At 39.5% G+C, this 11,553-nt stretch overlaps 2 non-coding genes and 14 pseudogenes across 2 annotated transcripts; all 16 read left to right on the top strand.

Annotated features, from left to right (window-relative positions):
- The first annotated feature begins 3,349 nt into the window (after positions 1–3,349).
- On the top strand, positions 3,350–3,468 carry LOC132068951 (5S ribosomal RNA; annotated as a pseudogene).
- Positions 3,469–3,691: 223 nt separating this feature from the next.
- Positions 3,692–3,808, top strand: LOC132068897 (5S ribosomal RNA; annotated as a pseudogene).
- A 215-nt stretch (positions 3,809–4,023) lies between these two features.
- LOC132068941 (5S ribosomal RNA) lies at positions 4,024–4,141 on the top strand (annotated as a pseudogene).
- A 217-nt stretch (positions 4,142–4,358) lies between these two features.
- On the top strand, positions 4,359–4,477 carry LOC132068988 (5S ribosomal RNA). Its single transcript, XR_009417571.1, has one exon. It is a non-coding gene; the product is annotated as a 5S ribosomal RNA (ribosomal RNA).
- Positions 4,478–4,699: 222 nt separating this feature from the next.
- LOC132068880 (5S ribosomal RNA) lies at positions 4,700–4,818 on the top strand (annotated as a pseudogene).
- A 219-nt stretch (positions 4,819–5,037) lies between these two features.
- Positions 5,038–5,156, top strand: LOC132068878 (5S ribosomal RNA; annotated as a pseudogene).
- Positions 5,157–5,374: 218 nt separating this feature from the next.
- LOC132068931 (5S ribosomal RNA) lies at positions 5,375–5,492 on the top strand (annotated as a pseudogene).
- Positions 5,493–5,711: 219 nt separating this feature from the next.
- Positions 5,712–5,828, top strand: LOC132068917 (5S ribosomal RNA; annotated as a pseudogene).
- Positions 5,829–8,909: 3,081 nt separating this feature from the next.
- LOC132068961 (5S ribosomal RNA) lies at positions 8,910–9,028 on the top strand (annotated as a pseudogene).
- Positions 9,029–9,251: 223 nt separating this feature from the next.
- On the top strand, positions 9,252–9,368 carry LOC132068970 (5S ribosomal RNA; annotated as a pseudogene).
- A 223-nt stretch (positions 9,369–9,591) lies between these two features.
- Positions 9,592–9,710, top strand: LOC132068877 (5S ribosomal RNA; annotated as a pseudogene).
- A 210-nt stretch (positions 9,711–9,920) lies between these two features.
- On the top strand, positions 9,921–10,038 carry LOC132068950 (5S ribosomal RNA; annotated as a pseudogene).
- Positions 10,039–10,267: 229 nt separating this feature from the next.
- Positions 10,268–10,386, top strand: LOC132068903 (5S ribosomal RNA; annotated as a pseudogene).
- Positions 10,387–10,613: 227 nt separating this feature from the next.
- LOC132068869 (5S ribosomal RNA) lies at positions 10,614–10,731 on the top strand (annotated as a pseudogene).
- A 223-nt stretch (positions 10,732–10,954) lies between these two features.
- LOC132068886 (5S ribosomal RNA) lies at positions 10,955–11,073 on the top strand (annotated as a pseudogene).
- Positions 11,074–11,300: 227 nt separating this feature from the next.
- Positions 11,301–11,418, top strand: LOC132068864 (5S ribosomal RNA). The gene has a single exon (XR_009417552.1). It is a non-coding gene; the product is annotated as a 5S ribosomal RNA (ribosomal RNA).
- Positions 11,419–11,553: the final 135 nt, after the last annotated feature.

Genomic DNA, 11,553 nt, shown 5'->3' with positions numbered 1-11,553 from the left:
TGTCTCTGTATGATTGGTTTACAAATGTTGCAAAAAAAGTTCTGTTTTCAAAAGAGTTTTGTAACTACGAACGTCCGTAACTTTCACAGACAGAACCGGATGGCTTTGATATGTTCGCAAATGATCCTATGATGTATAATGACTATGATTTCCATAGGCGGGCCCGGTTTGGGTTGACGCTCTTCCGTGGGTCCCGCGACTTTTCTTTGTATAGTGCTAAAGACTTTTTTTGAAAAGGATTCAATATGACTATCTTTCCGACCCCCGAGTATGATTACTTATTTATCTGTTGAGTCTGAAATAAGGATTTTTATGTATGTGATTTTGATACGTAACTACGGTTTCTGAAGTTCGGTTTGATATGTTCCCGAGTGACGTTCGGAAGAAAATCTGATTTGACTACTGTTTTGGCCTATAAAAGATGGTTCGTTTCGATTAACCTATTAAGTCTTTGAAAATGTTTTAAACTGTATTTGGTTACTTATGATTCTGCTCGTGCATTCTGTTGTTACATTTTTCGCCGAGTCCCGGGCCGGTATGTATGGTATTGCCGCTGGATATTTTGACCGCGATATGTGTGATATTGCCGCTGGATATTTTGACCGCGGTATGTGTGATATTGCCGCTGGATATTTTGACCGCGGTATGTGTGACATTGACGGGCGGGCGACCATATTCTAAGAAGCCCTGTGCATGATTTGTGTTTTGATAAGTAGGCATTTTGGCATTATGGATTTGCATTCACTTTCACCCGTACTTCGTTTTGATTATGACTCGGATTTGTTTACATCGTATCCCTCTGCTTTGGGATACGAAGTATGATGTGATATGATATATGTGGGTCCGGAATATGATCGGGGTATCGGAGACGGTGGTGGGGCAAACCCAATGGTGAGGCAAATCCCACATTGGTTTAGGCAAATCCCACATCGGTTAATGTCGGCTCATATGATATGTTCTATTTTCCGTATATGTGAGACAAAATGTTTTTCGGAAGAAGCTAAGCATTTTGGCATTCTAATGGTTATATTTGTCTTCCGCATCGCTTATGTACGATTTGCATTTCAGATACAAGCATTTTGGTATTCGGCTAGTGGCTCACTTTCCGTACTCCGACTTCGTTTTTTCGTACTACTCGCTTTGCATACTCGCAGATATATATCGCACGACCCCTATTTTTCGGGGGGCGCGTTTCATGCCATGCGAGTACCCACGATGAATAGATGATGTTAGCGAGAAGATAAGACGCTCCGGATTGGCGAGCTCCATTTCCTCGGAGTGCTGCCGAGTCCGGGTGCTTTTGTATGGTATACGAGATGTTGGTAGAGACTTTGCGACGTTGTCGGTGTGTGATATGTCAGTTTGTAGCAGGCTATGTAAGCCGATGTATTGTTATGCCTTATGTTACGAACTTCATGTGTTTACAGATTTCATACGATGCTAGTTTTATTTGATTTGACAAGGATGAAAGGCATGTTTGTTTTCAAAAAAAAAAATTCATTATGTGCTTATGTTATGTTTTGCGGGCCCAGTATGATTGTGAGTATTACGAAAGTCAGCGGGTTCGCTCGGCCCTAGGTAAGGGTCGGGTGCCCATCACACCCTGTCGAAAATGAGGGTGTGACATTTACATACCTCACCCGCTTCCTAAGTTAATCCGAACTTAAGTCTCGGGCTTCCCACGATCTACAATAACGTCATTAGACACCAAACATTAGCTATAGATACTTAGGGATTCAATCCCAAGCTAGCACTTTATCTACAGAAATTTGGGCAGCATTTCCCCTATAAATTCAACAACCCCGAGAATTCAACTCGGCCAAATCATCAACAACAATACCAACAATCATATTAGCAACATCAACAATCAATTCAAAACGCATTCTAACGTTAGTAACTCTTTTATACATAATTCGACAACATTCCATTTACATTCAATCCAACCACATACATTCAAGCCAACATCAGCGCTCACACGTTCAAGTACTAATCCAAACCATTCAAACAAGGTTCAAGAACACTTCAAACAATCCGCACAAAGATTCAAAACAACCCAACCAATATACCATTCCACCCGAAACCTCCCTAAACTCAATAAGAACAAGAACAACACATTTCCTTCTTCCAAATTCATGAACTACACCAACAATCCACACGTTAACAATATCATTCTCATAAATATAAAAACTACATTCAAATCACGTTGGCTTCTAAAACAGCCCACAACAGTTACAACTTCAACTTGAATCATTAAACTTTCATTATCATCATAGAATCCACAACAACAACAACCAAACACTAAGTAAAATTTGCTCATTCCTTCTACACAAAACAGCCCATACACACGGCTCAACATCAACATAAGGATTTCATGAATTTCATCCATTTCTACATACTACAACACGTTCAAACCATCCATAACACATGTAAAAGGAGATTGAACCTTACCTTTTCCTCTTAGTTCTTCAACTTGGCTAGGGTTTGAGAATTGCAAAAGTGAATGTTTCGCTTGCTCCAACAACTACTTCACATTAATAAGAGCCTTCCAATTGGTTGAAATGCTAGAAGAAAATTATTTTTCTTGATCAATTCTTGAGGCACCAAGTTCGGCTACCATGGCCGAATATTGCTCTCCATTTTTCTCCAAGCTTCTTCAATTTTCTAAGTGTTGAAAGAGATGAATACTTGTCTTGCTAGTCATCACTTGACTACATATATAATTCATCCATGTGTACCATGCCCCACACATGTCTTGGATCAATTAAAATTAGCCAAGCCATGGGTGGGAACCCACCTCATGCCACACGGCCAACTTGGCCTTTGTTTCATGAAATATTAACTTTCCCTAATTAACTTTTAGCTCCAAATTTTTCTTAATATTCCATACCAATGAAATCATAAGCAACTTATGCCTTAAAACAAAATCGGAGGTCAAAAGTCTCTACCTCGGATCCCAGAATAGTCTTGTCCTTAGCTTATCATGGTTAGCTCGGATTATCTCAATGTACAAAATACGGGATATAACACTAACGCAACGGAAGCAATCAGAACTCTGAAGTCAAGCGTGCTTGGGCAAGAATAGTATTAGGATGGGTGACCTCCTAGGAAGTCCTCGTGTTGCATCTCTTTTTTTGTCCGGACTACGCTCATTTTTCATCTACTTAATATATTTTTTCAAAAAATAAGCTGGATCTCAAAAAAATAGTGAAAAACAAAAAAAGAATCGCATAAAACAGATAACGGAGAACGCAGTTACGCATATTTAAAATTTTGCACTTACGCGCATTATTTTTAGCAAAGAGGGAAGGGGAGCAAAGGTTTTAAGAGAATTTAGAGTGCCAGGAACGATGGAGGCTATCATATCGGCACTGACGCACCGGATCCCGACAGAATTCCGAAGTAAAGCGTGCTTGGGTGAGAATAGAATTAGGATGGGTGACCCCCTGGGAAGACCTCATGTTGGGTCTCTCCTTTTGTCTGGACTACGCTCATTTTTCATCTATTTAATATATTTTTTCAAAAAATAAGCTGGATCTCGAAAAAGTACTAACAATAAAAAATAGAATCGGATAAAACGGATAACGGAACGCGAAGTTACGCATATTTTATGTTTTGTACTTACGCACCTTATTTTTAGAGAAGAGGGAGGGGAAGGAAAGAGTTTTAGATAATTTAGAGCGCTAGGACCGATTGATGCGATCATACCAGCACTAACGCACCGGAAGCTATCAGAACTCCGAAGTCAAGCGTGCTTGGGAGAGTAGTACTAGGATGGGTGACCCCCTGGGAAGACCTCGTGTTGTATCTCTCCTTTTTTCCAGACGACACCCATTTTTCGTCTATTTAATACATTTTTTTGAAAAATTTGCAGGATCTTGAAAAAATATTAAAAATCAAAGAAAGATTCACATAAAATCGATAACAGAGCACGAAGTTACGCATATTTAAAGTTTTGCACTTACGCGCCTTAGAAGACGGAGGGGTAGGAAAGGGTTTAAGAGAAATTAGAGAGCTAGGACTAATTTATGCAATCTTACCAGCACGAACGCACCGGAACCAATCTGAATTCTGAAGTCAAGCGTGCTTGGGCGAGAGTTGTACTAGGATGAGTGACCCCAGGGAAGTACTGGTGTTGCATCCCCCCTTTTTCCGAACTACGCCCTTTTTCATCTATTTAATATCTTTTTTCGAAAAATAAGTTATAACTCGGAAAATACTCAAAAAAAAATGAATTGCCTAAAACGGATAACGGAGCGCGAAGTTATGCATATTTAAAGTATTTCACTTATGTGCTTTATTTTTAGAGAAAAGGGAGGTGGAGGAAAGGGTTTAATAGAATTTAGAACGCTAGGATTGATGGATGCAATCATACCAGCACTAACGAACCGGATCCCATCAGAAGTCCGAAGCTAAGCGTGCTTGGGCGAGAGTAGTACCAGGATGGGTGACCCCTTGGGAAGTCCTCGTGTTGCATCCCTCCTTTTTTCTAGACTATGCTCTGTTCCTTGTATTTAATATATTTTTTTCAAAAAATACGCTATATTTAAAAAAAATACTCAAAATACAAAAAAGAATCGCATAAAACGGATAATGGAGCGCGACGTTACACATATTTAAAGTTTTGCACTTACGCGAGTTATTTTTCCAGAAGAGGGAGGGGAAGTAAAGGGTTTAAGAGAATTTAGAGCCTCGGACTGATGGATGTGATAATACCATCACTAACGTACAAGATCCCATCAGCACTCTAAAGTTAAACGTGCTTGGGTGAGAGAAGTACTAGGATGGGCGATCCCTTGGGAAGTCCTCGTGTTGCATCCCTCATCTTGTTCGGACTACACTCTTTTTCATCTATTTAATATATCTTTTTCTAAAAACAGGCTAGATCTCGAAAAAATAGTCAAAAATAAAAGAATCGTATAAAACGGATAACGGAGCGCAAAGTTACGCATATTTAAATTTTTGCACTTACGCGAGTTATTTTTTGAGAAGAGGGAGGGGGAATAAAGGGTTTAAGAGAATTTAGAGCGTCAGACTGATGGATGTGATAATACCAGCACTAACCTACCAAATCCCATCAGAACTCCGAAGTTAAACGTGCTTGGGTGAGAGAAGTACTAGGATGGGTTATCCCCTGGAAATTCCTCGTGTTGCATCCCTCCTCTTTTACGGACTATGATCTTTTTCGTCTATTCAATATATATGTTTCCAAAAATATGCTAGATCTTGAAAAAATACTCAAAAAAAAAAATCGTATAAAACAGATAACGGAGGGCGAGGTTACGCATATTTAAAAATTTTCGCTTACGCGCCTTATTTTTAAGGAAGAGGGAGAGGGAGAAAAGGGTTTAAGGGAATTTAGAGAACTAACACTGATGGATGCAATCATACCAACACTAACGAACCGGATCCCATTAGAACTCCGAAGTTAAGCGTGCTTGGGCGAGAATAGTACTAGGATCGGTGACCCCCGGGAAGTCCTCTTGTTTTATCTCTCCCTTTGTCCGTACTATGCCATTTTCATCTATTTAATATATTTTTTAGAAAAATAAGATAGATCTCGAAAAAATACAAAAAATCAAATAAAGAATCGCATAAAACAGATAACGGAGCGCGAAGTTACACATATTTAAAGTTTTGACTTACGCAACTTATTTTTAGAGAAGAAAGAGGGGGAGGAATGGTTTTAAGTGAATTTAGAGCCTCAGACTGATGGATGTGATCATACCAGTACTAATGTACCAAATCCTATGAACTCCGAAGTTAAGCGTTCTAGGGTGAGAGTAGTACTAGGATGAGTGACCCCTTGGGAAGTCCTCGTGTTTCATCCCTCCTTTTGTCTGGACTATGCTATTTTTCGTCTTTTTAAATATATTTTTTCAAAAAATAAGCTAAATCTCGAAAACATACTAAAAATCAAAAAAAGAATTGCATAAAACGTGTAACGACCTATTTGGTCGTTATTAAATTTTTGACCCTTTGACCCTTTCCCAAGCTCTGTTAGCTCATATTTGACCTGCGAGGACTGTTGGCGCTCTTCTCGAGGTCATTGGACTCGAATTGAGTGAGTTTTGGTAAGATTTGGCTTAAAAGGGAAAAAGGTTTGACCCCAAAGTTGACTTTTGGGTAAACAGACCTTAATCAGAGATTCGTTGATTCCGAGAGGTCCGGATGGTGATTTAAAACTTGTGTGAGTGGTTGGTCTGGTTCCCGAGGCACTTGGGTGCATTTTGGGATTTGGGTTGGAAAGTTAGCTTAGAGGTTTCGGGGGTTGACTCGGTCAACGGGGCCCCCAATGGAAATTTTGAGATCATGAGCGCGTTCGTAGCGCAATTTTATGGGGGGTTAGCATATACGGTATGTGACTTGAGATATTTTCGAGTGTTAGTCGGGATTTCGGGTGGAGTCTATCAAAGTTGGGGAATTTTCTGGTGTACCTGCTTGTGCCCACCTCGGCGGCACCAGCACCGCTGAAGCAGTACCGCCGAAGCGGTCTAGGCATTTCATGAGGGACCACCGAAGTGGTACCCTAGTCTTGTCGGCCAGAGTCGTGGCCGATGCAGTGGCCAGGACCTAAGCGGTGAACGGGCAGTGACTAGGGTATTTAATGATATAAAACCTCAAGTCTTTTCATTCATTTATTAGTCCAAAGGTGGTTCATCTTGGGAGATTTTCTAGAGGTCTCTTGGGGAAAACTCTTAGTGGTAAACTCATCTATTATCTCTTCCTAATCTTGATTCATTATCTCGCCTAGTTATCATTAATCCATGCTAGGATCTTCCTAAAGTTATGAGAACTAAGTGGGTTTTGGGTTATCTTCCTGTAATGAACTTGTGAGCATAAAACCTTGTTTTGTTAATGAATCTAGCATGGGCTAGCATGGAATTGATGGGTAATGACTATAGTAACTTGAATCTTTCATTTCTAAGGCTTAATTTGTGAATTAAAGGCTAGGGTTTATACCAAAATTTGGAGGTTTTCTATATAATCCAAATTTTGAGTAATTGTTAGCTAAATTAGTTGATCATTGATGGGAATTGAACATCTAGAACACTAATTCCATGATGAGAGCCTTAGATCATTATTTTTATTTTATTAGTTATGAACCCTAGTTTATGGGTTGGAATTTGGGGATTTATTAAGAGTAAAGTTTATTAAATGTCTTCTTCTTGTTTCTAATTCAGCATTCGAATATGGTAGACTTTGATTATCTTGAGGCTCAAAGGAAAGGAAAGGCTAATGTGTGATTGTTGGTGATATTGTTGTTTGGCCTTCCAGGTAGGTTACGGTTTACACCTGTGGTGAGACTTCGACTAGCGAAGTGTATATTTAGATGATATTGTTGGAGATTTCATGTAAACCTTTGGGTATGAAGTTGAGTTGGATGTTGCCTTAGGGTTTGGTATTGCTTGTGACTTGTTTGATCGGGCCAGTGGCTTGTGGACTCCATAGGACCCTGTTTGGTACGTTGTGTATAATTGGTGGATTGTCTGTGAATTGGGAGTAAATCGGAAGGATGAAATTACTTGATATTGATATTGGTACTTAGTGTACGCCTCGTTATTGGTATAGCCATTTTTGGATAGTTGGCTCTTATTGTTATGGAAATTGGAAATTCATTATTATTACTGTGTGGATTATTGTTGACGATATTAGTGCGCTGTGTGTGGCACAAGTTGAACTTGATATTCTTCATTATTTGTACTTGCATCGTTCCATATTCATTTCATATCATCTTATTATGTTGTGTGACTGGCACTATTGAGGGAAATGAGAAGAGACATTGATGATTACGGAACATGGTAAGTCACCTCTGAGCTGTGTGCGGAGGGGCTGATTATGGAACATGGTAAGTCACCTCTGAGCTGTGTGCGGAGGGGCTGATATGGAACACCGATATTGCGATACTGGTTGATAATTGAGTCCTCTGAGTTGTGTACAGAGTGATGGTGCTTGGACTTTGCGGGTCCCCCATGGGTTGTGCTACCGAGGCGTAGAGATATTGTCAGAGTACAAGAGTATAGGCATTTCATTGCATTCATGTCTCATATTGCCTTGTTTGATCATCCTTCATGGTAGCTTATGTTTTGGATACTGTGTTGGTCATATTCTTGAACTGTATTTGATATGGGCTATGTGCTGATTTGACTTGGCAAGACTTGGTTTTTGGTATACTTGGATATTTGTTACACTTGGGGCTAGTTGTTACATCAAGGCTTTATTATGTGAGTTGATTTCTTGGGAGCATGACTTGTACTCTATGGTTTGCTTGCTTTCTCTTACCTTATTGTCTTTATATATGTTAAATAGTCTTAGTCGGCCTATGATACCTACCAGTACTATTGTTTGTACTGACCTGCACTTCCTGCATTCTTTTATCAATGCAGAATTCCAGGTGGGATTTACCTCTGCTTCTCGTGGCTGATAGTCGTTCCGAGAGTTGTTGTTTAGAGTCTACAGGGTGAGCACGAGGACGTCCGCGGCCTTGAAGATTCTTCTTTTATTTATGTCTTCTTTACTATTCCAAGACATATTCAAACTTTTTAATGTATTATTGATAATTCCAGACTTATAGATTCTAGTTAGATGCTCTTGTATGGTTAGACCACACTCCGGGGTTTATTTTCCTTACTTACGCATATTTCTATATCATTATCGTCAGACTTACGTGATTTTATCTCATCCGCTTATTTACTTATTTATTCATGTTTATACTATCGTTTAGTTGAGGGTTCGCCTACCGAGGTGGGAAAAGCAGGTGCTCGCGCGACTTAGCTAAATTGGGGCGTGAGAAAACGGATAACAGAGCGTGAAGTTACGCATATTTAAAAATTTTCACTTACGCGCCTTATTTTTAGCAAAGAGGGAAGGGGAACAAAGGGTTTAAGAGAATTTAGAGCGCAAGGACTGATGAATGCTATCATACTTGCACTAACGCCCCGGATCCAAACAGAACTCCGAAGTTAAGCGTGCTTAGAAGAGAATACAATTAGGATGGGTGACCCCCTGGGAAGACCTCGTGTTGCATCTCTCCTTATGCTCGGACTATGCTCATTTTTCGTCTATTTAATATATTTTTCTCGAAAAATAAGTTCGATCTTGAAAAAGTTCTAACAATAAAAATAAAATCGCATAAAATGGATAACGGAGCGCGAGGTTACTCATATTTAAAGTTTTACACTGATGCGCCTTATTTTTAGAGAAGAGGGAAGGGAAGGAAAGAGTTTAAGATAATTTAGAGCGCTAGGACTGATTGATGCGATCATACCAGCACTAACGCACCGGAAGCAATCAAAACTCCGAAATCAAGCGCACTTGGGAGAGTAGTACTAGGATGGGTGACCGCCGGGGAAGACCTCGTGTTGCATCTCTCCTTTTGTCCGGATTACGCCCATTTTTCATCTATTTAATATAATTTTTCAAAAAATAAGCTGGTTCTCGAAAAAATACTATATAAAAAAAAAGAATCACATCAAATGGATAACAGAGTGCGCGAAGTTACGCATATTTAAAGTTTTGCACTTACGCGCCTTAATTTTAGAGAAGATGGAGGGGGAGGAATGGGTTTAAGAGAATTTAGAGCCTTAGACTAATGGATGTGATCGTACCACCACTAACGCATCGGATCCCATATGAACTCCGAAGTTAAGCGTTCTTGGGCGAGAGTAGTGCTAGGATGGGTGACCCCTTGGGAAGTCCTCGTGTTTTATCCCTCCTTTTGTCCGGACTACGCTCTTTTTCGTCTATTTAATATATTTTTTTTCGAAAAATAAGCTCGATCTGTAAAATTACTAAAAAAAAAAAAACTAGCGTAAAGCGGATAACGGAGCGTGAAGTTAAAGTTTTTCACTTACGCGCCTTAATATTAGAGAAGAGGGAGGTGGAGGAACGGGTTTAAGAGAATTTAGAGCACTAGGACTAATGAATGCGATCATAACAACACTAACGCACCGGATCCTATCAGAACTTCGCAGCTAAGCGTGCTTGGGAGAGAGTAGTACCAGGATGGGTGACCCTCGGGAAGTCCTCGTGTTGAATCCCTCCTTTTGTCTGGACTATGCTCTTTTTCGTCTATTTAATATATATATTTTAAAAAAATAAGCTAGATCTCCGAAAAATACTCAAAAAAAAGAAAGAAAAAGAATCGCCTAAAACGGATAACGGAGCATGAAGTTACTCATATTTAAAGTTTTTCACTTACGCGCCATTTTTTTAGCGAAGAGGGTGGGGGAGGAAAGGGTTTAAGAGAATTTAGAGAGCTAGGACTGATGGATGCGGTCATACCAGTACTAACGCACCGGAACCAATATGAACTTCGAAATTAAGCGTGCTTGGGCTAGTGTTGTACTAGGATTGGTGACCCCCTGGGAAGTTCACGTGTTGCATCCCTCCTTTTGTTCCGACAACGCTCTTTTCCGTACATTTAAAATATGTTTTTTTTCAAAAAATAAGCTAGATCTCGAAAAAATACTCAAAATAAAAAAAAGGAATCGTATAAAATGGATAACGTAGAGCGAAGTCACGCATATTTAAAGATTTACACTTACGCACCTTATTTTTAAAGAAAGGGGAGGGGGCGCAAAGGGTTTAAGAGAATTTAGAGCGCTAGGACAGATGGATGCGATCGTACCAGCACTAACGCACCAGATCCCATCAGAACTCTGAAGTTAAGCATGTTTGGGCGAGAATAGTACTAGGATGGGTGACCCCCGGGAAGGCCTCGTGTTTTATCTCTCCTTCTGCTTGGATTTCGTTCATTTTCATCTATTTAATATATTTTTTTAGATAAATAAGCTAGATCTCGAAAAAATACTTAAAAAAAAAAAAAGAATCACATAAAACGGATAATGGAGCGCGAAGTTACGCATATTTAAATTTTTACACTTGCGTGCCTTATTTTTAGAGATGAGGGAGGGGGGACGAATGGGTTTAAGAGAATTTAGACCCTCGAACTGATGGATGTGATCATACCAGCACTAATGAATCGGACCTCATATGAACTCTGAAGTTAAGCGTTTTTGGGCGAGAGTAGTACTAGGATGGGTGACCTCTTAGGAATTCCTCGTGTTTCATCCCACTTTTTGTACGGACTACGCTCTTTTTCATCAATGTAATAATTTTTTTCAAAAAATAAGCTAGATTTCAAAAAAATACTCAAAAAAATAAAAGAAAAAGAATCACATAAAGCGGATAACGAAGCGCGAAGTTAGGCACATTTGAAGTTTTTCACTTACGCACCTTATATTTAGAGAAGAGGGAGGTGGAGGAAGGGGTTTAAGAGAATTTAGAGCGCTAGCACTAATGAATGCGATCATACTAGCACTAACGCACCAGATGCCATCAGAACTTCGAAGCTAAGCGTGCTTGGGCGAGAGTAGTACTAAGATGGGTGACCCCCAGGAAGTCCTCGTGTTGCATCCCTCCTTTTGTCCGGACTACGCTCTTTTTGTCTATTTAGTATATATATATATATATATATATATATATATATATATATATATATATATATATTATTAAATAAGCTAGATCTGCGAAAAATACTCAAAATAAAAATAA

Source organism: Lycium ferocissimum, chromosome 8, assembly GCF_029784015.1.
Source record: "Lycium ferocissimum isolate CSIRO_LF1 chromosome 8, AGI_CSIRO_Lferr_CH_V1, whole genome shotgun sequence".
Lineage (NCBI taxonomy): Eukaryota > Viridiplantae > Streptophyta > Magnoliopsida > Solanales > Solanaceae > Lycium > Lycium ferocissimum.
This window is presented reverse-complemented; position numbering and strand designations above follow the sequence as displayed.